Here is a 23,793-nt window from a genome sequence, read left to right on the forward strand (position 1 = left end):
TGAAAAATTGTATATGTGACTCCACTCTTTAAAAAAAGAGGGAGGCAAAAGTCAGGAAATTATATGACAATTAGCCTGACTTAATAAAGAATAAGATTTCAGGGTACTTGGAGGCACATGATAAAATAGGCCAAAGTCCATAGGGGGAGATATTGACTGACAAACCTGTTGGAATTCTTTGAGGAAATAACAGGTGGCTAGACAGAGGTGAATCAGTAGACAGTGTTTATTTGATTTTCAGAAGGCCTTTGACGAGGTGCTGCACATGAGGCTGTAAGACAAAATTAAGAATATTTTAAGAATTTTTTTAAAATAACGTACAGGACACACCCAACACTTTCTCATGTGGAGGTAGGCCCATAACATGGTTTAGAGTGCAGGATATTGCAATGGAAGTGCCCCTGACCACATTAATCTAATTTCCTTGCAATTAAAAAAAATATTCTTAACACTTTATTTTCTCTTATTATTATTGATATATTGCTTAGCTTTGTTAATCAGTTATTTGCTAATTTAATTTTTTATTGTACATAATGACATATTGACTCAATGTATTTTTTTTGTTAATCTTCAATAATAATTAATAAAAAGATTTAAAAATGAAATGACAAAATTAGAGCCCATGGTATTACAGGACAGAAGATTGCCTGACTGGCAGGAGGCAAAGAATGAGAATAAAGGAGGAATGTTCTGGCTGGCTGAGGTGGCTAGTGGTGTTCTGCAGAGGTCAGTGTTGAAACCACTTCTTCTCTCGTTATACAGTGATGCTAGAAAGTTTGTGAACCCTGTAGAATTTTCTCTATTTCTGTATAAATATGACCTAAAATGTGCTGGAGTCTAGGACCAAAAGGCACAGCCTCAGAATAGAAAGATGTCTTTAGAACAGAGATGAGGGATTGTGGCAACCCACTTCCCAGCGCACTCGAACCGGCTCACAAAGTGGCACGCGCCGGCATTGAGGCCGGTCCCAAAGAGGGCGCCAAGCCTGCTTCACCAGCAAGGGGAAAAGCCCGCACACGGGACTGGACTGTGAATACGCGCCCCCCCTACAGCATTCCCGCCTGGGGAGGGCGGGAACAGGAAGGCTTTAAAGCGAGGCCGTGAAGTTTGAATAAACCTCTTTGTAACTGCAGCTCACCAACTCCGTGTCGTTATTGCAGCGCTGCGTGTAGTACACCGCTACAATTGGTGACCCCGACGGCCCAAACGATATTTGGACCAGAGATGAACGATGCCGCATCTGTTCATGCAGTTTCATTAAAACTGCCAAGCTTCTGGACGCTGCGACCTCACCTATGGTTCCAGCAAGCAGAAGCCCAGCTCCACATTCGGCAGATAACGTCGGATGCCACACGTTACTACTACGTGGTGAGCTCCCTCGACTAGGAAACAGCGGCCCAGGTTGAGGAGTTCATACAGTCGCCCCCGGAGGATGGCAAATACACAGAATTCAAAGTCTTGCTCATAAGGATTTTCAGACTCTCACGGCGCGAGCGAGCTGCCCGCTTACTGCACCTGGATGGTTTGGGAGACAGGCTGCTGTCGGCTTTGATGAACGAGATGCTGTCCCTGGCCGGAGGTCACAAGACCTGCCTCATGTTTGAGCAGGCGTTCCTGGAGCAGCTGCCCAAGGACATACGCCTGCTGCTGTCCGACGTGGATTTCAGCAATCCCCGGAAGGTGGCGGCCCGGACAGACGTGCTGTGGAAAGCCAAGAAGGAGAGCGGGGCATCCATCGCACAGATCACCAGGCCACGCTCCCGGCAGCAAACCAGACCAGGCCCGGCTGCAGAGCCCACTAACCCCAGAGGCAGGGGTGAGGAGACCAACGAACAATGGTGCTTCTACCACCAGCGGTGGGGCACAGAAGCCCACCGCTGAAGTCCACCCTGCAAGTTCCCGAGAAACGCCAGGGCCAGCCGTTGCTGATGGCCATCGGGATAGCCTCCTGTATGTCTGGGACAAGCAGTCGGGATGCCGCTTTTTGGTCGACACCGGAGCCGAGATCAGCGTCTTACCTCCAACGAGTTACGACACCCGCAACAGAGAACTGGGTCCCACCCTGAGGGCCGCGAATGGCAGCACAGTAAGGACCTACGGCACCCGTACGGTGCGACTACAGTTCAGCTCCAGCCAGTTCACGTGGGACTTCACACTGGCCACCGTAGCCCAACCACTCCTGAGAGCGGATTTTTTGCGAGCTCACAGCCTACTGGTTGACCTGCAAGGGAGGAGTCTGGTCCATGCCGAGACTTTTCAAACGTTCTCCCTGGGTGAAGCCCAGTTGCCGGCCCCACACCTAGACTCCATCACGCTGTCTGACAATGACTACACCCCGCTACAGGATATTTATTTAGTCAGAGGGTGTTGAATCTATGGAATTCATTGCTAAAGATGCATGTGGAATCCAAGTCATTGGATATATCTGAAGCAGATGTTGATTGGGTGTTGATGAGTAAAAGTGTCAAGAGTTATGGGGAGATGGCAGGAGTATGAGGTTGAGAGTAAAAATAAAATCATCCAGAATGGTGTGGTCTATGCCCACAAGAAAATGACTCTCAGGTTTGTATATGGTAACGTGGTATATATCTTCCCATTCCCTGCCTGTTCATTTTCTCATTAGTGTCACACAATACTGCAACATGCTTTCACTCATAGTGTGGATGTCCATCTGCTTGACAAAGAGAAGGAGCGACCGATAAACATACGTACGGGACACACCCAACACTTTCTCATGTGGAGATAGGCCCATTACATGGTTTACAGTGCAGGGTATTGTTATGGAAGTGCCCCTGACCACATTAATCTAATTTCCTTGCAAAATTTAACCATCCTGTTTTCCAGGAGTCCGTTCTGTCACTCAACTGCTCCAGTCATTTGTGGGTGGCATAGGCAAGTTAAGTAATGTTTACACTGTAAAGCTTTCATCAGTTTCAGCATCAACTTGCTTGGAAGGTGTAGGCAGCTGTTATTTGACATCTTCTTGGGGATTCCAAAACTAGGAATAGTTCTTGTAATAAAAGAGCAACAGCTACGACATAATTTTTATGAGTTGGGTAGACTTCTACCACTTGAGAAAATAATATACAGTGACCAGCCCATAATTATAGCCCATACATTTAGGTGACTGCATAAAGTCCATTTGGAGATTACAAAGGGCCCAGCAGTGGCAGACACCAGTGATGTCTTTCATCAGTTGTGCATTTTTGCAGATGATGCAATTTGCTGACACTATTCCTGCTGTGGTTGAGGAACCCAAGACATATCACTTATCCTCGATTGTGCTCCTCATCCTCCTTTTTCCCACATGCATCAATCTGTGCACAATGAAGGTAAGCCAGGCAAAAAGAGAGAAGGGAGCAAAAGAATAACCAGTGAGTTGACAATAGAGCCCTTGGGAGTCTTGCACACAGTGTGTTTTAGTCCATAGAATATTTTCACCCTCTGATACATCACACTGTAATTTTACAAGTTCATCAATAAAATTTTGGAATGGATTGGCAGCCTCGATGCATTGTGGTACAAATTGCTTATGAGAATCCACTGCTGCTGCCTTGGTAGTGGAATCAGCTCATTTGTTACTTTTAGACACTTTGTCATTTCCAAGAGCAAGAGCCATATATTTAATGACAGAAACTGCAGAAGGCAGCTGAATGGCAGAGATTGTCAATTAATTCATCATTCCATACCACGGTTCCCGAAGAAGAACTCACAGTCCCAAGGCATAATATGAGTCCATATAAACATAGCACCAGCAATGAAGATGCAAGCCCTGGTCAGACAGACAGACGAATGTCAAATAGGGTGAACATACAGTGTATCCACTTAGAACGTTCCATGTTTTAGATTGAAATAAAGAAGATCAAGTCGAGGTTTTGAAATGGAATATCCCTAAGGTCAGGTTGTGGAAGAGAGGTGCCCTGGAATACTGCCTTGCAGGAGTGCAGCAGGATTCAGTATATGTAAGGATAACTGTCCCAGGAAAAACTGGAATATTTTCTTCTGTACTGGTATATATAGCCTCTGGTGTCCTGGATAAAAGATGATAAACAATTGGTGCCAAGTCCTTTGTGCATAAGATGAATGTTAATGTGGACTTAAATTGGGCAGCATTTGAAAAAGTGGATCTGCATCAGGTGGTAACTTTTCACCAATTCCATTTGTCCTCTGATTTCCATATTCCCTATTCTCTTCCATGTGCCCTTCATCTCCACCCTAATTCTCCTACATATTGTGGTTAATGTAGAATGGCCAATTCAGCTACCAAATACATTTTTAAAAATTTGGGCAGAAATAATAAAACCATCAAGAAATCCAATGGTCATAAGGAGAATATGTAAACTCCACATAGATTGCATGGGGGTGGGGGGGGCTGTCAAGATTAAATTTAGGATGACAAAGCAGTGAAACAGCAGCACTACCTGCCATTAAGCAACATTAAAAGGCTCTGCTAATAGCTAATATATCAGCTAATATACCAACAAATCTTTGGGATGCAAGAAGAATCCTGAGCACCTGAGGTAAACCCACACTGTCACAGAGAGAACATGCAAGTTCCTTGCAGACAACACCCAAGGGCAGGATAAGACCCAGGAACCTGGATCAGTGAAACAGCAGCAACAACTGCAATCCCACTATGTCAATAAAAATAATAAAAAATAAAAATACATCAAATTAATTAAACCACAATAGATTAAAATAAATAGGCCTAAAATATTGAAATTAACTGAATATAAATAAAATCCTCATCATAATAATTCCCATTAAGATGAATCGGGACTCTAAATTGGGCTGGTGTAGATTGAAAATATGAACTCCCAGAATGAACGCCAGGTAAAAATTATGCCCCAAGCTCTATACTTAAACTTCATGTGGAGTCTACTTTTAGAATGGACTAACATACTTGCAGGCATTAGTCGCTCAACGTGCCTCAAACCTACGTAAGTCCAGTATTTACATACCTGGGGTGGTCGAGTTAGCTATGTGATAGATATTCATTGCCCTAGGCCAGGGGGCCTTTCTTTTCTTACAAACACAGCTTTCTAAACACTAGCAGCTGACATTTCTAAAGATCAAGGTGTTGTTTTTTGAGTAAGTTAAACTTTCAACCAATATTCTTTGTTTAGCTTCTTGTTGGAAGCAGGAGCCAGTTTTCAGTTCTTAATGTAACTGGCAAGTATAAATCAGCTTTAAGTTAAAAGGACAACTTTGCAAACAAGCACTGTCCATATTGCAGACTTATTGGCCCACAGCACTAGGCTTATTGCTCAAGAGGTGCAATATAAGACAAAGGGTTATTTAATTGGGCTTGTTTCAGACTAGACAACACTGGCTAAGTTATTAGCATATCAAATAGCTGATCTGTCAATGGTTGGAAGGTTTGCACATTCAGAGTCAGCTTCACAGCATTAATTATGGGAATCTGGAACAGCCTAAATTGCTTTTAGGCTAGTTGTGCTAAAATATATCTGAAAGAATATCGTCTGTGAAGTCAGTTATGGCTCTTTAGGAATGGTAAAGAACATCAAAAGCATTAACAGAAATACGAGGTGAACTAGAATCAATTCCTTTGCCTTCAATTTCTGCGTCAGTTGACTGGTTAGTGGGTATGTCTTTTTAGTTTATTGGAATTGTGCCTGTGTTTTGGAAGTCCTTTGTGTTTCAGAAATGGTTTATAATAAGGAAATAATTTTTAAGATAGAAATCTTCTGTGAGTTTTAAATGTGGTTTGAACATGTTATTTGGATGTGAGCGTGAAAATAAATGAACTGTGTTTAAACTATTTTTTAGCTGGAAGGATATTCTCCTTGGTGGCGGGGGCAGGGGGCATAGCTCAAATAGTGGGTATCAGCAGCTAAACTTGCCGTGGAGTATAAACAGGGAAGTGAACTAGTCTTTGAAGATTGGATAGTTACAGTATCACTTCTCTTTCAGTGAGGGTACACATGACTATCTATATCAGATAGGGCTTCAAGTCTTTGTTTGAATTTAGAACTTTGCAGTCAGCAAACCCAGTGCCAGATTTGTGTTGCCAGCTCACGGGTTTAGAATTCCATTCTGATCTCTGTTACCATGTATTTGGTGATTGCACATTCTCCACATGACCATTTGTCATTCTGCTAATTGCTTTGGCTTCCTCTCACATCCCAATGTACACTGTTATGGTAATTGGATGCCATAAGTTATCCCTTCATGGGTAAGTGGCAAATGGATCAAAAAATGAGGGAAAATATCTTAGCCAGGAGCCAGGATAAACAAGAATAGGTTGAATGGTGTGCTTTTGGATTGCAATCAGTAAATAAACGGAATACCGGAGGTTTCAAGGCAAAAAAATGATTTAGCCCAATATTTTTATATGCAGTCAATGTCTCATACATATTCCGCTCTGAAAAGTTATTAAAAGAATCAGAAAACAATGGTCACCTTTAAGTTCAAAGTAAATTTATTATCAAAGTACAAAAATGTCACCATATACAACCCTGAGATTAGTTTTCTTGTGGGCATACTCAGTAAATCCTAGAACCATAATAGAATCAATGAAAGACTACACCTAACAGGGTGGACAAACAACCAGTGTGCAAAAGACAACAAACTGTGCAAATACACAGACAATAATAAGTAATAAATATTGAGAACAAGAGACCTTGAAAGTGAGTCCATAGGTTGTGGAAACAGCTCAATGATGGGGCAAGTTATCCCCACTGGCTTATGAGCCTGATGGTTGAGGGGTAATAACCATTCCTGAACTTAGTAGTGTGAAGCCTGAGGCTTCTGTACCTTCTTTCCGATGGCAGCAGGGAGCAGATAACGTGATCTAGGTGATGGATCTTCCTGAGCTGGATAATGCTTTCTTGCAACAGGAAACTCTTCAGGAATTATTCGAAGCAAAAGATGAGCATATGTTAGTGAGGAAGAATGATGAGAAGTTAAATGCATGAGCAGAGATGCAGTAAACGTATGTGAGCATTTGTTCTGAAAATATTTGTGATGCGAGAACTTTTGTATTAATCGCAGTTCTCCAAACAGCAGAAATGAAATGATTTCACACTATAGATTTTTTTTAAAAAAAAATCTCCTCCTACGTTCCAATGCAATCCAAAGGTTTTTTAAAAAAATAATAAATTCACATTATTTTACTGGGTGGAAATGCCAAAAATATGGTAAGAACGAGAGCTCAGATTCGGGGACACTTGTTCTGAACTGTGGAGGAGAAGGAAGTAGAGGTGAAAAGCTGAAAGGGAAGGAGAGTGAAAACAGCGAAAGGAAGCCGGAGTCGAAGGCGAGCGCTCGGGAAACAGGAACCGGAGCTGGACGGTGAGAAGTGCCGGGGTTCGGGAAACGGGAGTCGGCGCGGATGGCGAAAGCTGTCGGGCCTCGGGAAAGGGATGGGTGAAGGGGCTCGGAGAGCGGGTGCCGGGCGACGAGTGGAGCCTGAACTCGGGGCCGCAGACTGTTGCTAGGAGGACGGGCCCGAGTGTGGGGAGCGGCTCTGAGCACAGGGATTCGGGGCCCAGTGCGTGGCCGGGTTTCGGAAGCACCTCTGCTGCTGAGAAGCGTGGGTGTGAGAAGAGCACTGCCCCACTGTGTGTGTATACCCTCCGGCAAAAACCTGACGGAAGATGAACAGTGTACACCTGTTGTTCTATTACTGTCCTTTCTTCCGGAGGAACATAATTATATTTCCTTGACCTACTTTTGGTCAGCTGTCCTGACAACCCGTGATATGATTTACATTTTGTTAGAGAGCGATGCTCTGAAGTAATTTCATATTTATTGTAATAGCGTGGTTCAAACGCAGCAAGATGTCATGGTTCCCCACTTACCCATGGACTAATATGTACTAAATTGCTCCTAATTACGAGATAGGAGTAGAATCCAGACATCCCACCCTGCAAAAACTCATTTCAGGGAGATGGAGATAGCACCACCCCCGCCCCCCATCGTTGTCGTCCTCGTCCTCCAAAGGTGTATATATACTGGACATTTGATTGTGAAAGAACACAACGATTTATTTGATCACATATTGAAACTGTTTACACACACACATATATTCCTTGTTGAGTATTTTGTTGGCAGTCTCAATGCTAATAGCTAAATGCTAATGCAAATAGCTTTTCAATTTCCTTTGCAAACTTTCGTTGTATTGTGATTTGGCTTGCTTGGCAGATTCGAGCATTTTGCCTGAAGTCTCAACCTCATAGCAGTCTGTGTCAATGAATTTGTTAATTTTGCAAGACATCAGATTCACAAGTGTTTTGTGAGACAGCTGACTTCTGAATACTGTATGGCCTTTTTTTCCTGTCTGGGTGAACTTGTACAGATCCTCTGAACATTCAGGTTACAGTGCCATGTTCACAATAGCTGCTGTCTTGGTTGATGAGCAGGCATAGTTTTTCTATTTCTGAATCAGGAAACATTTTCCTGCCTGTGTGCTTACACACCTGGAATGGCAGGTTCTGCTCAACGATGAAAGATGTAAAGTACACCTCAGCTCTAGTGGCCTCCTCTGTCAGACTTTGGTTTTCTGCTGAAAAGAACTGTGAAATACTTGAGCAACCTTCCCTGCGCTTAGCCTCCCTAATATGTTGTGGTCCCTCAAAGAAATGAAAGCATAAGGTGTATCCTTATTATATTGTCTTATGCAGAAAATGTGACATTAAAATATGTACTTATATTATCATGGAGTCATTTTTAAATTCTATTACAACTTTAAGCAAGTCTACAGGGAGTTTGGCCTCATCATGTAGGACATCAATTGTGTAGCTCCTTAGCAGCTAGCCAGCTAGTTTAAATAACGTTAGCTATGCTAATGAATGAATGACACTTGTTAAACTCCTCAACTTGTCTTTTACAGTCATTTAACCCACCATGGGCAATAGAAAAGTCACTGTTGCAAACAGTGCAGCGAGCAACACTGTCATTATTTTGACCCCTATTATGCAGGGGTACACTTTAGTCTGGGGTGAAGTACGTTTTATATTTTCTTTTTTTGGAACACTCTGTCATGGCGCTGCAGGACACTAAACTGAACTGATGGACAATGAAAGAGAGAGGTCGACTGTAAAGCCTGCCCACAGAGAAAGCTGATAGATCTACTTAGCACGAAGAGAGACCAATCAGGATTCCCCCTCTCCCCTCTCCCTCACTCGCTCTCAAAAAATCAACTTCCGGGATATTGTAAATAATTTGCGGGTGTCAGGGAGCTGCTATCAATATGCGGGAGACTCCCAGAACTTATGGGAGAGGTGGGTTGTACTAAATTGCTCCTACTTAATATAAGAACATACGATATAAGAGTAGAATCAGGCCATTTGGCTAATCAAGTCTGCTCTACTATTCCATCATTGTTGACTAATTATCCATCTCAACTCCTTCTCCTGCTGTCTCCCTGTAATCTTTGATGCCCTGACTAATCAAGAATCTATCAACCTCCACTTTAAATATACCCAGTGACTTGGCCCCCAGAGTTGGAATGCAATGAAATCCACAGATTCACTACACTCTGCCTAAAGAAATTATTCCTCAACTCTGTTCTAAATGGACGACCCTCTATTCTGAGGTTGTGTACTCCTGTGGTAGACTCCCCCACTATGAGAATCATCCTCTCAACATTCACACTATAATACAGTATATGACAATTTCAGTGAGATCCCACCTCATTCTATTAAACACCAGCCAGTACAGGTCCAGAGCAATCAAACACTCCTCATATGTTAACCCTTTCATTCCTGGGATCATTCTCATGTACCTCCTCTGGACCCTGTCTATTGCAAGCACATCCTTTCTGAGATAAGGGGCCCAAAACTGTTCACAATACCAAGTATGGTCTGACCAATGCCTTAAAGCCTCAGCATTACATCCTTGATTTTATATTATAGTCCTCTCAAAATAAGTGCATAATAAAACATTGCATATACCTTCCTTACCACTAACTTAACCTGTAAGTTAACCTTGCACAAATTCCCCTTGCACTTCTAATTTTTGAATTTTCTCACGGTTTAGAAATTTGCTCCATTGTAGAGGCATTAGAGGGTAAACAGTAAAATGTTTATCTGAGGAAAAATCCAATAGGCCTGTGCAGTTTACTTACTGACAATATTTAAAACAGAGATCAATAATTAAATCAAACAAGATGGTGTTAGTGTAGGAAAGTGGCAGCGAGGCAGGAAATCAGTTATGATCACACTTAATTGCAGAGCAGCCACAAGGGGCCCTCTGGCTAAGTTTCCTTTTTTTTAAATTTAATCTCTCCTTGACATATAACTTAAAGCCTAAATTCTATTAAAAGCAATTTTTGTCTGCCACAGTTGCTCTGCAATCTAAGCTGAAATGATTGCAATTTGCTTTTTAAGAGAAACATAAAATTACAGATATTTGCTTACTAGCCTATCATTTCAGCCCCACCTCTTTCTGAGTGCAGTGCAGAGTCAGAGTTGTACAACAAAGAAAAAGGCAGCCCTTGGGTCTATCATATCTAGATACAGAAATCCCGCTTGCTCTCATTAGGTCCATATCCATCTAAACCTTGCTTCTTCAATGCCTGTCTAAATGCAGTGATGGTATCTAACTCAATTTCTCCCTTGAACAGCAAGTTTCCAATATCACCTGTTCTCTGTGTGAAAATAACAATAAAGCTTTCCTCTAAAATCCCCTTTAAAACTATTTTCTTTCCCCTTAAACATTACAATTTTGTTACCCCTACCATAACACTATTTCATTTGGCTGTATTCATGGATATGGGTAGTCATGTATAGTTGAATGACAATTAAACTTGAATTTGAATTCGCAGAAGAATTCTGACCTTCTATCTCATCTATGCCTCTTACAATGCTATATACCTCCATCAGGTCACCCTCTAGCCTCTTTCACTTCAGGGAAAAGAAATCAACATACCCAATCTTTATAATTAAATTCCTCTAATCCAAGCAACATCCTGGTGAATCACCTCTCCTCTGCACTCTCACTAGCAAAACCATATCCCTTCCACACTAAATTTGCTTTGCACACAATACTCCAAGTGCAGTTCAACTATGTTTCATGTAAAGTATCACAGGTACATAGGGCCATAAAGAAAGCTTTAGGCACATTGGCCTTCATAAATCAATGTATTGAGTAGAAGAGATGGAATGTTATGGTGAGGTTGTATAAGACATTGGTGAGGCTGAATTTGGAGTGTTGTGTGCAGTTTTGGTCACCTAATTACAGGAAGGATATTAATAAGGTTGAAAAAGTGCAGAGAAGGTTTACAAGGATGTTGCCAGGACTTGAAAAACTGAGTTACAGAGAAAGGTTGAATAGGTTAGGACTTTATTCCCTGGAGTGTAGAAGAATGAGGGGAGATTCGATAGAGGTGTATAAAATTATGATGGGTATAGATAGAGTGAATGCAAGCAGGCTTTTTCCACTGAGATTGGGGGAGAAAAAAACCAGAGAACATGGGTTAAGAGTGAAAAGGGAAAAGTTTAAAGGGAACATTAGGGGGAGCTTATTCACACAGAGAGTAGTGGGAGTGTGGAATGAGCTGCCTGTTGAAGTGGTGAATGCGGGCTCACTTTTAACACTTAAGAAAAACTTGGACAGGTACATGGATGAGAGGGGTATGGAGGGATATGGTCTAGGTGCAAGTCAATGGGACTAGGCAGAAAAATGGTTCGGCACAGCCAAGAAGGGCCAAAAGGCCTGTTTCTGTGCTGTAATGTTCTGTGGTTCAGGGTTGAATGAGTACAGAGAAAATTTACAAGGATTTTGCTGGGTCTCTAAAGGATCTGAGTTATAAGGAAAGATTGAATAGGTTAGGGCTGTATTCCTTAGAATGTAGAAGATTGATAGAGGTATACAAAATTATGAAGGGTATAGATAGGGTTAATGCAAACCGTCTTTTTCCACTGTTGGCTGGTACTACAACCAGAGCTCATCAGTTAAGGGTGAAAGGTGAAGAGTTTAAGGGGAACATGAGAAACTTCTTCACTCAGAGGGTTGTGAGAGTGTGGAATGAGTTGCCAACATAAGTGGTGTATGTGAGGTTGACTTCAACATTTAAGAGAAGCTTGGATAGGTACATGATGATAGAAGTATGGAGGGCTATGGTCCTGGTGCAGGTTGATGTGAGTAGGCAGATTAAATGGTTTTGGCATGGACTCATGGGCCAAAGGGCCTGTTATTGTGCTGTACTTCTCTACGACTATGATATCCCAACTTTTTTTGCACAGTTGTTGTTGAACTTTGAACTTCTATGTTTAGTGCCCCAACCTGTGAATGCAAACATGCCATCTTTACCACTCTATCTATCTATCTATGTTGCTACTTTCCACGAACTATAGACTTGAACCTCGATGTCTCTCCATTTATTAACATTCTCGAGTGCCCTACCATTTACTGTGCATAAAGTCACCTTGTGCTTTTCATGATTAAATTCAATCAGCTAATGCTATACCTGTCTTTCCTTCTGATCTATATCCAATAGTCGCCCTAGACGGCCTTCCTCTCTATCCCTAACATTGCCAACTTTGGCATTAGCTGTAAACTTAATAACAATGCCTCCTATATTCTTTTCCAAGTCACTTAAATCTTACAAATATAATTACAATATATTTCAAATTACAGAAGTGGTATAGCTCTATTTGGAAACTTCCATCAGAAAAGCATCCTTCCACCATTACCTTTTACTTCCTGTCACCAAACCAATTTTAGATTTAATTAACCAGCTGACCTTGAATGCTATGCGGCTCAACCTTCTGGACCAGCTTAATATGCAGGATCTTGTCAAGTGTCTTACTAAAGTCCATGTTGATAATGTCTATCAAATGACATTCATCAGTCTTCATTAGGCAATGAGGTACATTATAGAGTAACCTGGTGCTGCTTCATTTGGAAGGGCTAGCAATGTTCAGAACGCTAGCACTTTAGATTCCTGTTTCTTTTCTTGGGTTGTTTGGCCGTCTGCTTCCTAAATTTCTAAGTTCGCCCAGCCCCTGCTGCATCCACCCTCTTTTAACAACTCTGTGCAACTAAATTATTTGAAAATCAGGCCCATTTGAGAATATGAGGCTATCTGAAGTTTAGAAGATCATAAGAGTGTTTGATATTTCTGAAAAATCATATACATTAACTCTGACCAGGCTCAAAACTTTAAAACATTATGAGGTGTAATGCTCTGGTTCATATTTTTACTGTTATGCCATATGTATTTCATTTAGCAGTTCTGTAAGAGCAGTCTGTTTTGTTTTCATGTTTGTTTGGGTTATTGTTGAAGATAAGAGATAAGGAGAAATGTATGCCATCCAGTTAGGATGGTCAAGTTAAGAGGAGATTTCCCTGGTGAGGGACACTAAGGTTGGGCTTGGGGCTTTTGTTTGAGAGGAGATGAAGAGGGAAGATATAGGAGAGAAGAGGTTGTAGGATTCGACCCAGAGCGGGTGTGGTGAACTACATATACCTGTCTGGACTGCTCCTGTGGCTCCTCCCACAGACCCCTGCTGACTGCTCCTGTGGCTCCTCCCACAGACCCCTGTATAAAGGCGATTGAGGCCTGAGCCCGGCCTCATTCTCCAGGATGTAGTGTTGTTCATTCTTCCAGTCAGTAAAAGCCGATATCTCGCTTCTTATGTCTCAGAGTGAGTTATTGATGGTGCATCAGCGGGACCATGATTCGACCAAGCCAGAGGCATAGACCACCAGGAGTCCCACTCGCAGAGTGTGGGGCCACTTGACCTAGTGTGCATGGATTTCCTGTCAATAGAGCCAAATGCCAGCAACATGGTGAATGTCTTAGTCATGACAGATCACGACACCAGATATGCATAAGCTTTCCCTACCAAGGATCAGAGTGTGTCCACTATGGCCAAAGTGTTACAGGAGAAGTATTTCATTTATTACGAGTTCCCCAGGCGGATACATAGTGATCAGGGACGAGCTCCCACAATGAAACCCCCTTGGCTGTGTAAGTCAAGGGAACCAGGGGGTTTCATTGTGGGGACTTGTCCTGACGTTCCACCTGCATTCCAGGTTCATTTATCAGCAGTGTTTTGGCTATGGCCATAAATATTTCATTCACATTCATTGCTGTCTTTGCTGGTGTCTCTATGAACAGCAAGCTGTTGTCTTCTGCATATGCTTGTGCAACCTGAAATTCCACTGCTCTTTTATTTGCAAGGTCAGCCTTGTTCCCAGCTAATGCAATCCCTATATTTGGACTGGCTCGTTGCTGCAGTTCCTTTACCCATTTCTTAGCCTGTGCCCCCTCTTCATGGTCCAACTGCAAGCCTGCCTGAGCACTGCTAATCCCCCCCACATTTCACCTGCCTCAGCATCCAGGACGAGTCCTCACAATCAGACTCCCTGGTTTCTTAGACTTGTGCAGCCAAGGAACCCAGGAGGTTTCAGAGGTATTATGTGAGCAGTTTGTGGCACTGAGCACAAGCAGCAGTTTAGTTGGTGCTCTGTTCCTATACCTAATAATTAGATAGATAGATAGATACTTTATTCATCCCCATGGGGAAATTCAACTTTTTTTCCAATGTCCCATACACTTGTTGTAGCAAAACTAATTACATACAATACTTAACTCAGTAAAAAAATATGATATGCATCTAAATCACTATCTCAAAAAGCATTAATAATAGCTTTTAAAAAGTTCTTAAGTCCTGGCGGTAGAATTGTAAAGCCTAATGGCATTGGGGAGTATTGACCTCTTCATCCTGTCAGAGGAGCATTGCATCGATAGTAACCTGTCGCTGAAACTGCTTCTCTGTCTCTGGATGGTGCTATGTAGAGGATGTTCAGAGTTTTCCATAATTGACCGTAGCCTACTCAGCGCCCTTCGCTCAGCTACCGATGTTAAACTCTCCAGTACTTTGCCTACGACAGAGCCCGCCTTCCTTACCAGCTTATTAAGACGTGAGGCGTCCCTCTTCTTAATGCTTCCTCCCCAACACGCCACCACAAAGAAGAGGGCGCTCTCCACAACTGACCTATAGAACATCTTCAGCATCTCACTACAGACATTGAATGACGCCAACCTTCTTAGGAAGTACAGTCGACTCTGTGCCTTCCTGCACAAGGCATCTGTGTTGGCAGTCCAGTCTAGCTTCTCGTCTAACTGTACTCCCAGATACTTGTAGGTCTTAACCTGCTCCACACATTCTCCATTAATGATCACAAGGAATTTTGCATATTAGGAATAATTTTGCATATGTGAAGTAAATGTATAGTTACTTAATACTAACAAATGAACCAAAGGATCATTAATTTGATCGTGGTATAAAATAGCTAAAGATTTGAAATAAAATTTTAAACTTAAGAGGGTGCAGGAGGGAGAAACTGTGAAATAATGAGATCAAGGAAATGGCAAAAGGTAGTTAATCCATTTTATGACATTATTTAAGGTATTTATTAATAGCAGAATTTTCTTTGCTTGGTTGGATTATTCATATGTACATTCATAGCTCACCATTAGAAAGGCAGAGCCAATATGAATTTGAATGGGTTTATTTGCATCTGTGATCTCATGGTCTATGTATATTCTGCCAATAACAGAAGCAAGCAGTAACTATGGTTTAATACATGAGTTTAAAGCTTAGGTCCCATGCAACAATCTTAGTATTTCACAGTGTGGCAACATTATTAGTTCACCAATTTATCTGACTTCCTTGTCGCGGTGGCAAAAGCTGCAGAATGATTCTGACTCATTGACAGAAACAGATTTTGTTGCAATTTAAACTACATGTCTTAGCAACCCTGATGTTACTGTCAATTTTAAGGTAGAATGACAATGAAGGTCAGTCAGTTCTAGTACCAGGAAATGTGGATCAATGATATTTTCTTTTCTAGCTGGTTAGAACATGCGCCAGGTTGCCCTTGGTGACATTGTATTTTTATTCCTAACTAACATTTAGATTATTACTTCTATGCTAAAATAATTACATTTCTCCAGGAATTTCATGTAAAATCTGAGAGAGCCACTCACCAAATAGATGTAGAACTTAACAATTCTTCATCTCACAACAGGCGATTATACTGCTCTGAGAATATTGTTTGGGTGGAGAATTATGCCGAAGGTTCAGAAGTGAGTGAAGTTGCCACTACTAGGGAGAAGGTGCTTGAGAAACTGAAAGATCTGAAGGTAGATAAGTCACTGGATCAGATGGTCTACACCCCAGCATTCTGAAGGAGGTGGCAGAAGAGATTGTGTAGGCATTAATAATGATCTTTCAAAAATCAATGAATTCTGGCATGGTTTCAGAAACTGGAAAATTGCAAATGTCACTTTTCAAGAAAGGAGAGAGGCAGAAGAAAGGAAATCATAGTCCAGTTAATCTGACCTCAATAATTAGGAGGATGTTGGAGTTGCTTGTTAAGGTTTTGGGGTACTCGGAGACACAAAATAAAATAGGCTGTATTCAGCATAGTTTCCTTGAAGGGAAATCTTGCCTGACATATCTGTTGAAATTCTTTAAAGGAATAACAAGTAGGATGCACAAAGGAGAATGAGTGGATGTTGTGTACTTGGATATTTAGAAGGCATTTGATAAGGTGCTTCGCATGTGGATGCTTAATAAGTTAAAAGCCCTGATATTATAGGAAAGATACTAGCATGGATAGAGCATTTGCTTATTGGCAGGAGGCAAAGAATGGGAATAAATGGAGCCTTTTTTCTGGCTGGCTGCCAGTGACTAGTGGTGTTACACAGGGGTCTGCGTTGAGACCAGTTCTTTTTGCATTATATCAGTGATTTGGATGACGGAATTGACGGCTTTGTGGCCAAGTTTGTGGAGGATACAAAGAAGGGTTGAGGGACAGATACTGTTCAGGATGGAGAGAGTCTGCAGAAAGACTTAGACTAGGAGAATGGGCAAACAAGTGGCAGATGGAATAGAGTGTAGGGAAGTGTATGGTCATGCACTCTGGTGGTTGGTAAAAAAATATTCTAAATGAAGAGAAAATTCATAAATCTGAGATGCAAAGGTACTTGGGAATCCTTGTGCAGGATTCCCTAAGGATTAATTTGCAGGCTGAGTTAGTGGTGAGGAAGGCAAATGCAATGTTAGCATTCATTTCGAGAAGATTAGAATATAATTGCAAGGATATAAAGTTAAGGCTGTGTAAAGCACTGGTGAGGCCTTATTTGGAGATTTGTGGGCAGTTTGGGGCTCCTTTCCTAAGAAAGGGTGTGCTTATATTGGAGAGGATTCAAGGAGGTTCACGAAAATTATTCCGGGATTGAAAGGCTTTTCGTAGGAGGAGCATTTGATGGCTTTGAGCCAGTACTCACTGGAACTCAGAAGAACGAGGGGGATCTCATTGAAACCTATCAAATGTTGAAAGGCCTCGATAGAGTAGATTTAGAGAGAATGCTTCCTATGGTAGCGGAGTCTAACACCAGAGGACATAGCCTCAGATTAGAGGGATGTTCAATGGAGATGAAGAGGTATTTCTTTAGCCAGACGGCTGTGGAGACCAAGTCACTGGGTGTATTTAAGGCAGAGGTTGGTTGATTCTCGATTCGTCAGGACATGAAGGGACATGGGGAGATGGCGGGAGATTGCAGTTGAGAGGAAAATGGATTAGCTGTGATGAAATGCCAGAGCAGATTCAATGGATCAAATGGCCTAACTCTGCTATATCTTATGGTCCTATGGAAATATATCACAAAATAATTTGTATAATATTTATATATAATGTGCCTTCTTATATAATTTTGAACTGAAATAATTGCAGGAGTAATTTTGCTGTTATTTAAGAAGATGAGTGTCAAGTACTCAATATTGGAGAAAAAAAACTGCTACTACAGCTGAGGAGCTGTGTGATAGTAATGTTACAATGTCACACATAAGTATTGAAGCAAACCTTTGAACAGGCAAAGGTAAACTGTAAACAGTGCTTTATAAACCAAAAGTACTTTATTTTATTGAAGATGAGATTTATTCCACAATAATGTGACAGCAATCACTGTGAAAAAATACAGGAGCTGAAATCCTTGACCATGTCACTGTTAGGACTCTCACGTCGGGATAGATCGAAGGTGGTCACCCATATTGACGGGTATATAAATTAGAAACCTTGTTGGGGACGAGACAAAGATAGGGCTGAGTGCCTGCTGGGAGTCAGAATACAAGTGGGTTAAAAGATTGTTACACACACAGAATGCTGGAGAAACTCAGCAGGCCAGGAAGCATCTATGGAAAAAAGTACAGTCGATGTTTTCTGCAGACCTGCTGTAGGGTTTCGGCCAGAAACGTCGACTGTACTTTTTTCCATAGATGCTGCCTGGCCTGCTGAGTTTCTCCAGCATTTTGTGTGCGCTGCTTGGATTTCCAGCATCTGCAGATTTTCTCTTGTTTGTGAAAGATTTTTATCTTTGTTTTCCACTGTAGGGCAAAGTTGCCTTGGAGGCATCCATATAGACTGAGTTTCAGCTGTACTTCTGTAAGTTTCTTTGGTTATTACATAATTACATCCTATTGATTGAGTGCTCAGAAAGCAGGTGCCCTGTAAGTTGCTGGTGGGTAGTTGGGGAAACATTTTCCCTGGCTCCATCTACGGTTAAAGTGTTTGCAGTGGGAGGAAATGTAAATAATGAGAGAGAACAGTACAGCACAGTTCAGGCCTTTTGGCTCACAGTGTTGTGCCGACCCTTTTACTTATTCTAATACGATGAGTGAATTGTTATTATTTTAGTTGTGTTGGTTGAGGAATAAATATTGGTCAGGGCACTGTTATCATTTTTTTTTACACATATTGAATGTTGCGGGGCCTTTTGTGTCTGTCGGAGCAGACAGATAGGATGTCACCGGGAGCAGTCCCTCTTTACATTATTGAAAAACCAGCCAAATCTCTGTGGACATGCAGTATGTTAGCTTAGGTTGCAAATTCTTCTAGCAATTGTTAAACAAAACGAACATGTAAGATTTAATTGCAATGAATCATTTGCAACATTATTTTTGCATGAGAAAAAGTACCATTATGTTAAATAAACTTGTTGCATTTCTTACAAATCATTATTGTTTGTGTGTCTTTGATGAGCACAAGACCAGAAGACATTGAAGTAGAATCAGGCCATTCAGCCCATTGAGTCTGCTCTGCCATTTGATCATGGCTGATCTAATTTACTTCTCAATTTCATTCTCCTGTCTTCTCCATGTAACCTCTAATGCTCTTACTATTCAAGAATCTATCAACCTTTGCTTTAAGTATACCCAATGACTTGGCCTCCACAACAAACTCAGGCAATGAATTCCACAGATTCATCACCCTTCGGTTAAAAAAATTCCTCCTCATCCCTGTTCTCAACGGACAGCCTTCTATTCAGAGGCTGTATCCTCTCGTTCTAGACTCCCCCTCATGTCAGAGAAATGCAGCCATTGTAACCATTTAGCATATTTTTCACAATGCAAAAGCAGATTCTAAATTGTACTCAGCTGCATTTCCCACTCATTACTTTTTTCCTCTTAAGTTTTACAAACAGAAGGCCTCTTCCTGTCTTGTATTACCAATTGTTTATAGATCAAGTATTCTCACACATATTTACTTAAGTTAGTCTAAGCAGCCTTGGAAACTTAAATTAAGAGTCTGTATAAGATACTATTGGCTGTCTACTTTGTATGAGGATGGTAGAAGCATACACACTAGTTAATTTCAGTGTTCGTTCTTTTTCCACTAATGAAATATTGGATGAATGCCATCTGGCAGATTTATTCATTATTCCTAATAATAAGTTTGTTAACTGAGGCTTTGAAAAGTAGATAATAAAGGGGAAGACAAGTTCTTAAATTATTTGTGTTGGAATACATTTTTATTGTTAAACATTTTGATAAGTTTTAAATGGCATCATGTTATAATGGTTTTGAAATGTCCCTAAATATTTGAACAAAAATGGTAGCTTTGACAATCGATAAAGCTATAGCTCGTACTTGGCCAACTGGCAAACTTTTCAGGGACTTTTTAAGGGAGGCATTAAAGGCCTTATTGTGGCATTGTGGCATTAAAGGCCTTATTAATGCCAAGGTCACTGAATTCCAAGTAGCTTTTGGTTATTAAAATTGTCCCCCTGGGTGCAGAACAGGATGCTGATTCCAAACAGCAGGGTCTATTCAGTAAGATTAGGCATAATGATGGAAAAAATGCTTGCTATTGTTTACATGAACAGTAGGTAACAACTTCTTTAAATTGAAGATGTACAGTTAACATAGGATTTTGTCATTTCCAGTACCTCCAATGATGCCACCACAGAACATCTGTCCCTCTCTCCTCAGCTTCCAGTTTTAGAAAGGACTGCTCTTCTAACAAAACCAGTCAACCTTCCAATGCAATGATGGAAAATGCCATTTTACCTACACACTTCTCACCATCCAGATCTCCAAATGAAATTGTCAGGTAAGCTGATGATTTACTTGTACTTCTCGTTTATTATACTTTATTTGCTATTCATGATATAATCTCTTCTACAACTGGGAGACCAACTGCAGATTGATTAATTGCAAATGATCTCTATTCAAATCACATAATAATCAGGGAGCGTGAAGCACAGAAACAAATATCACTGTGATGATTGTACCCTCTAGTATTAATTGTTTGGTGACAATAATGTATTTGTATTTTTTTGTATCTGAAGTTGCCTGTCACTTTAATTCTTTGTTCCTGCTTTCCTGCACTGTTCCAGTGAAGTTCAACATAATCTTGATCAGCAGTCGTTTGAGCAAATCGTAGGCTTCCAGACACCAACTAGTGAATTTATAAATTTCAGAAAATAATTCAGCTGCTCCTATTCACACCCTTCTCCAATGATGCTTGTTTTGGCCTTTTGGCATCCTCTTTCACCTTGCAACATCATTCCATTTCATATTTAATCTATCTCACGAACTGCCTTATTGCAGAACTTCATTGTTGCTCCTTTCGCCTGTTTCCACATTTTCTGTATCTTAAAGCTTGTTTCTCTCTAATCTTTCTTCCTTCTTCCAGCTCTGATTTTAAAAAAAACACACACATATTAATTCTGTTTCTGTCTTCACAAGACCTGCATTTTGCCCTAAGCATTTGTAATATTTTCCTACATTCACTCTGCTGTACATTAATGATTCCGTTGGCCTGATGGCTTAAGGAGTTACAGTTACTTTGTTTTCACACAAGACCCAGCTGCTCTGCTGATGGCGTTATGCTTTATAGTTTTTGAACCTGCAGAATCCTATTGAAAAGTTATTGTGAACTTTAACAGCATTAGGCCACAATTTCTGATCCATTAGTTAATAATTTTTAGCATTTCCCCTGTATATTGCTTATAGCAGGCACTTTGCAGTTAAAGAGTGTTCCCTGTGTTACATACAAAATAAAAGCAACATTTGTTTAAACTCTCTCTGAAATCAATAGGTTTCAATCCCTAAAAACCCTGTTATCAGGCCTCAGAAAGGTTAAATTCAATTGCTGAAATTCCCTAATTATCTGAGTTGACATGTTTTATATAATTGCTAAATACAAGGCATTTATACACTGTTCACAGTTGTCTATGCTCTTAATATGTTAATAATTTATGCTTTTATAATTGACATTTGTGGTGCTGGCAAATGATTTGTACCATTTGCCCTGTAAAAAGTTCATGGTAAAGCTGGAAATCTATGAATAATAATGAACTGTAATGATTGATTAACAAGATTATATGGTCCCCCTAAATTGCCTTATCATTAGGCTTAATTAGTGCTATATATCTGTGGACATATTTCTCAGTTTGTGGATTATCCTGTGCTCTGACTGCATTCAGATAGTGGAATAACTTGAAGAAAGTAATTGTTGAAATATTCAGACTCTTAAGAAATAAGTTGCTCATTGTTCACAACTGGCTTACAACTAACTAAGTACATTAAGGTTATTTTGCTTTTATATAAATTTAATTCTGGCAAGCATAATAGAATAAGTCTACTATCAAGGAGGTAGTAATAGAACATTTAGCATATCATAATGTAATCAAGCATTGTTGACATGGTTTTACATTAGAGAAATTGTGTTTGGAAAATTGAGTAGAGTTATTAGAGGATGTAATGAACAATGTGGATAAAGGTGAACCTGAAGAAGTTGTGTATTTCATTTTTCAGGGCGTATTCACTAAGGTGCCAAATGAAAAGTTACTGCACAAGGTAAGAGATTAGAGCTTTGGTAATGATATATAAGCATGAAAAGAAGATTGGTCCTTCCCTGCACTAGCTTACAGGTAACCCTTCAGCAACCAGGGTCATGTGAAGCCATGGGAACAGATGGTGGTTGGTGGTATGAGCAGCTGGTGCATATCACAAGACCTGGTTATGTGCCCACTGACACCAGGCAGACAACCTCTGAAGAGTTTGATAATACCCCTTCTTGTAAAAGTACTACCCAGAAGAAGGCAATGGCAAACTACTTCTGCAGAAAAATTTGCCAAGAACAATCATGATCATGAGACCATGATTACTTATGTCGTACGTCAGGACACAAAACAATGATGAATATCTAGATAGTATCATGCTACTGGGATCAGTGCTGGGACCTCAACTATTTATAATCTATATTGACTTTTCATAGAGTCTACAACACAGCAACAGGCTCTTTGGCCCATCTAGCCTGTGCTGAGCCATTAATCTGCCTGGTCCTAGCAACCTGTGCCAGGACCATCGCCCTCCATAGCCCTCCTATCCATGTACCTATCCAAATTTCTCTTAAATGTTGAAAGTGAATTCGCATCCACCACTTATGCTGGCAGCTCGTTCCTCATTTTCACCACCCTCTGAATGAAGAAGTTCCCCCTCCTGTTTACCTTAAACTTCTCACCTTTCACCCTTAACCCATGACCTTTAGTTCTAGTCTTATCCAACTTCAGTGTAAAAAGCTTACCCTATATATACCCTTCATATTTTTTGTACCTCTATCAAACCTCCCCTCAATTTTCTACATTTTAAAGAATATACCCTAACCTATTCAACCTTTCCTTATAAATCAGGTCTGCAACACCTGGCAATGTCCTTGTAAATTTTCTCTGCACTCTTTCAATCTTATTTACATCTTTCCTATTGGTAGGTGACTTAAAACAGCACACAATGCTCCAAATTGGGTCTCTCTAATATCTTGTTCTATTTCAACAGAACATCCCTTCTCCTGTACTCAATACATTGATTTATGAAGGCCTATGTGCCAAAAACTTTCTCTATGATCATCTCTGTGTGACATCACTTTCAAGGAATTATGGATCCAGTCAGAGAAGCAACCATGTACTATTAATCTGTGGCTTCTCCTGCGAAGCTTATGTCAAATCTAATTTACTACCTTACAAATGCCAAGCAACTGAACCTTCTTCACCAACCTCCCATGCAGGAACTTGGTAAACTTCTTGCTAACATCCATGTAGACAACATTCACTGCCTTGCCTTCATCAACTTTCCTGGTAACTTCCTCAAAAAACTATAAGATTGGTTAGACACGACCTACCGTGCACAAAAGCATTTTGACTATCTCTAATCGGTCCCTGCCTATCCAAATACTTACAGTATATACCTGGTCCCTTAGAGTACAATACCTTACCCAGTAAATTTCTGGCTTATTCTTAGAACCTTTATTAAACAATAGAACAACAGTAGCTATCCTATAATCTTCTGAAACCTTATACATGGCTAAGGAAGTTTTAAATATGTCTAAAAAGTATATTACAAAAATTCCCTTCCTCTCCCCTCTTCATTTCCTTGGATGCAGCCTGACCTGCTGACTTCCTCCAGCATTTTGTGTTTGTTGCTTTGGATTTCCAGCATCTGCAGAATTTTGTGTGTTTTATACATCTCTGCC

The 23,793-nt window shown here is 40.7% G+C and overlaps 1 protein-coding gene across 1 annotated transcript in view; it reads left to right on the forward strand.

The window, feature by feature from the left end:
* The first annotated feature begins 7,150 nt into the window (after positions 1-7,150).
* The window catches only part of rnf180a (ring finger protein 180a), a 143,310-nt gene continuing 126,667 nt past the window's right edge, over positions 7,151-23,793 (forward strand). The window contains exons 1-3 of the mRNA XM_073064515.1: positions 7,151-7,314; positions 20,204-20,370; positions 22,080-22,121. The gene's annotated coding sequence lies outside the window, so the exon portion shown is untranslated. The remainder of the gene's footprint in view (positions 7,315-20,203; positions 20,371-22,079; positions 22,122-23,793) is intronic.

The sequence above is a fragment of the Hemitrygon akajei genome, chromosome 13 (assembly GCF_048418815.1).
Source record: "Hemitrygon akajei chromosome 13, sHemAka1.3, whole genome shotgun sequence".
Classification (NCBI taxonomy): domain Eukaryota; kingdom Metazoa; phylum Chordata; class Chondrichthyes; order Myliobatiformes; family Dasyatidae; genus Hemitrygon; species Hemitrygon akajei.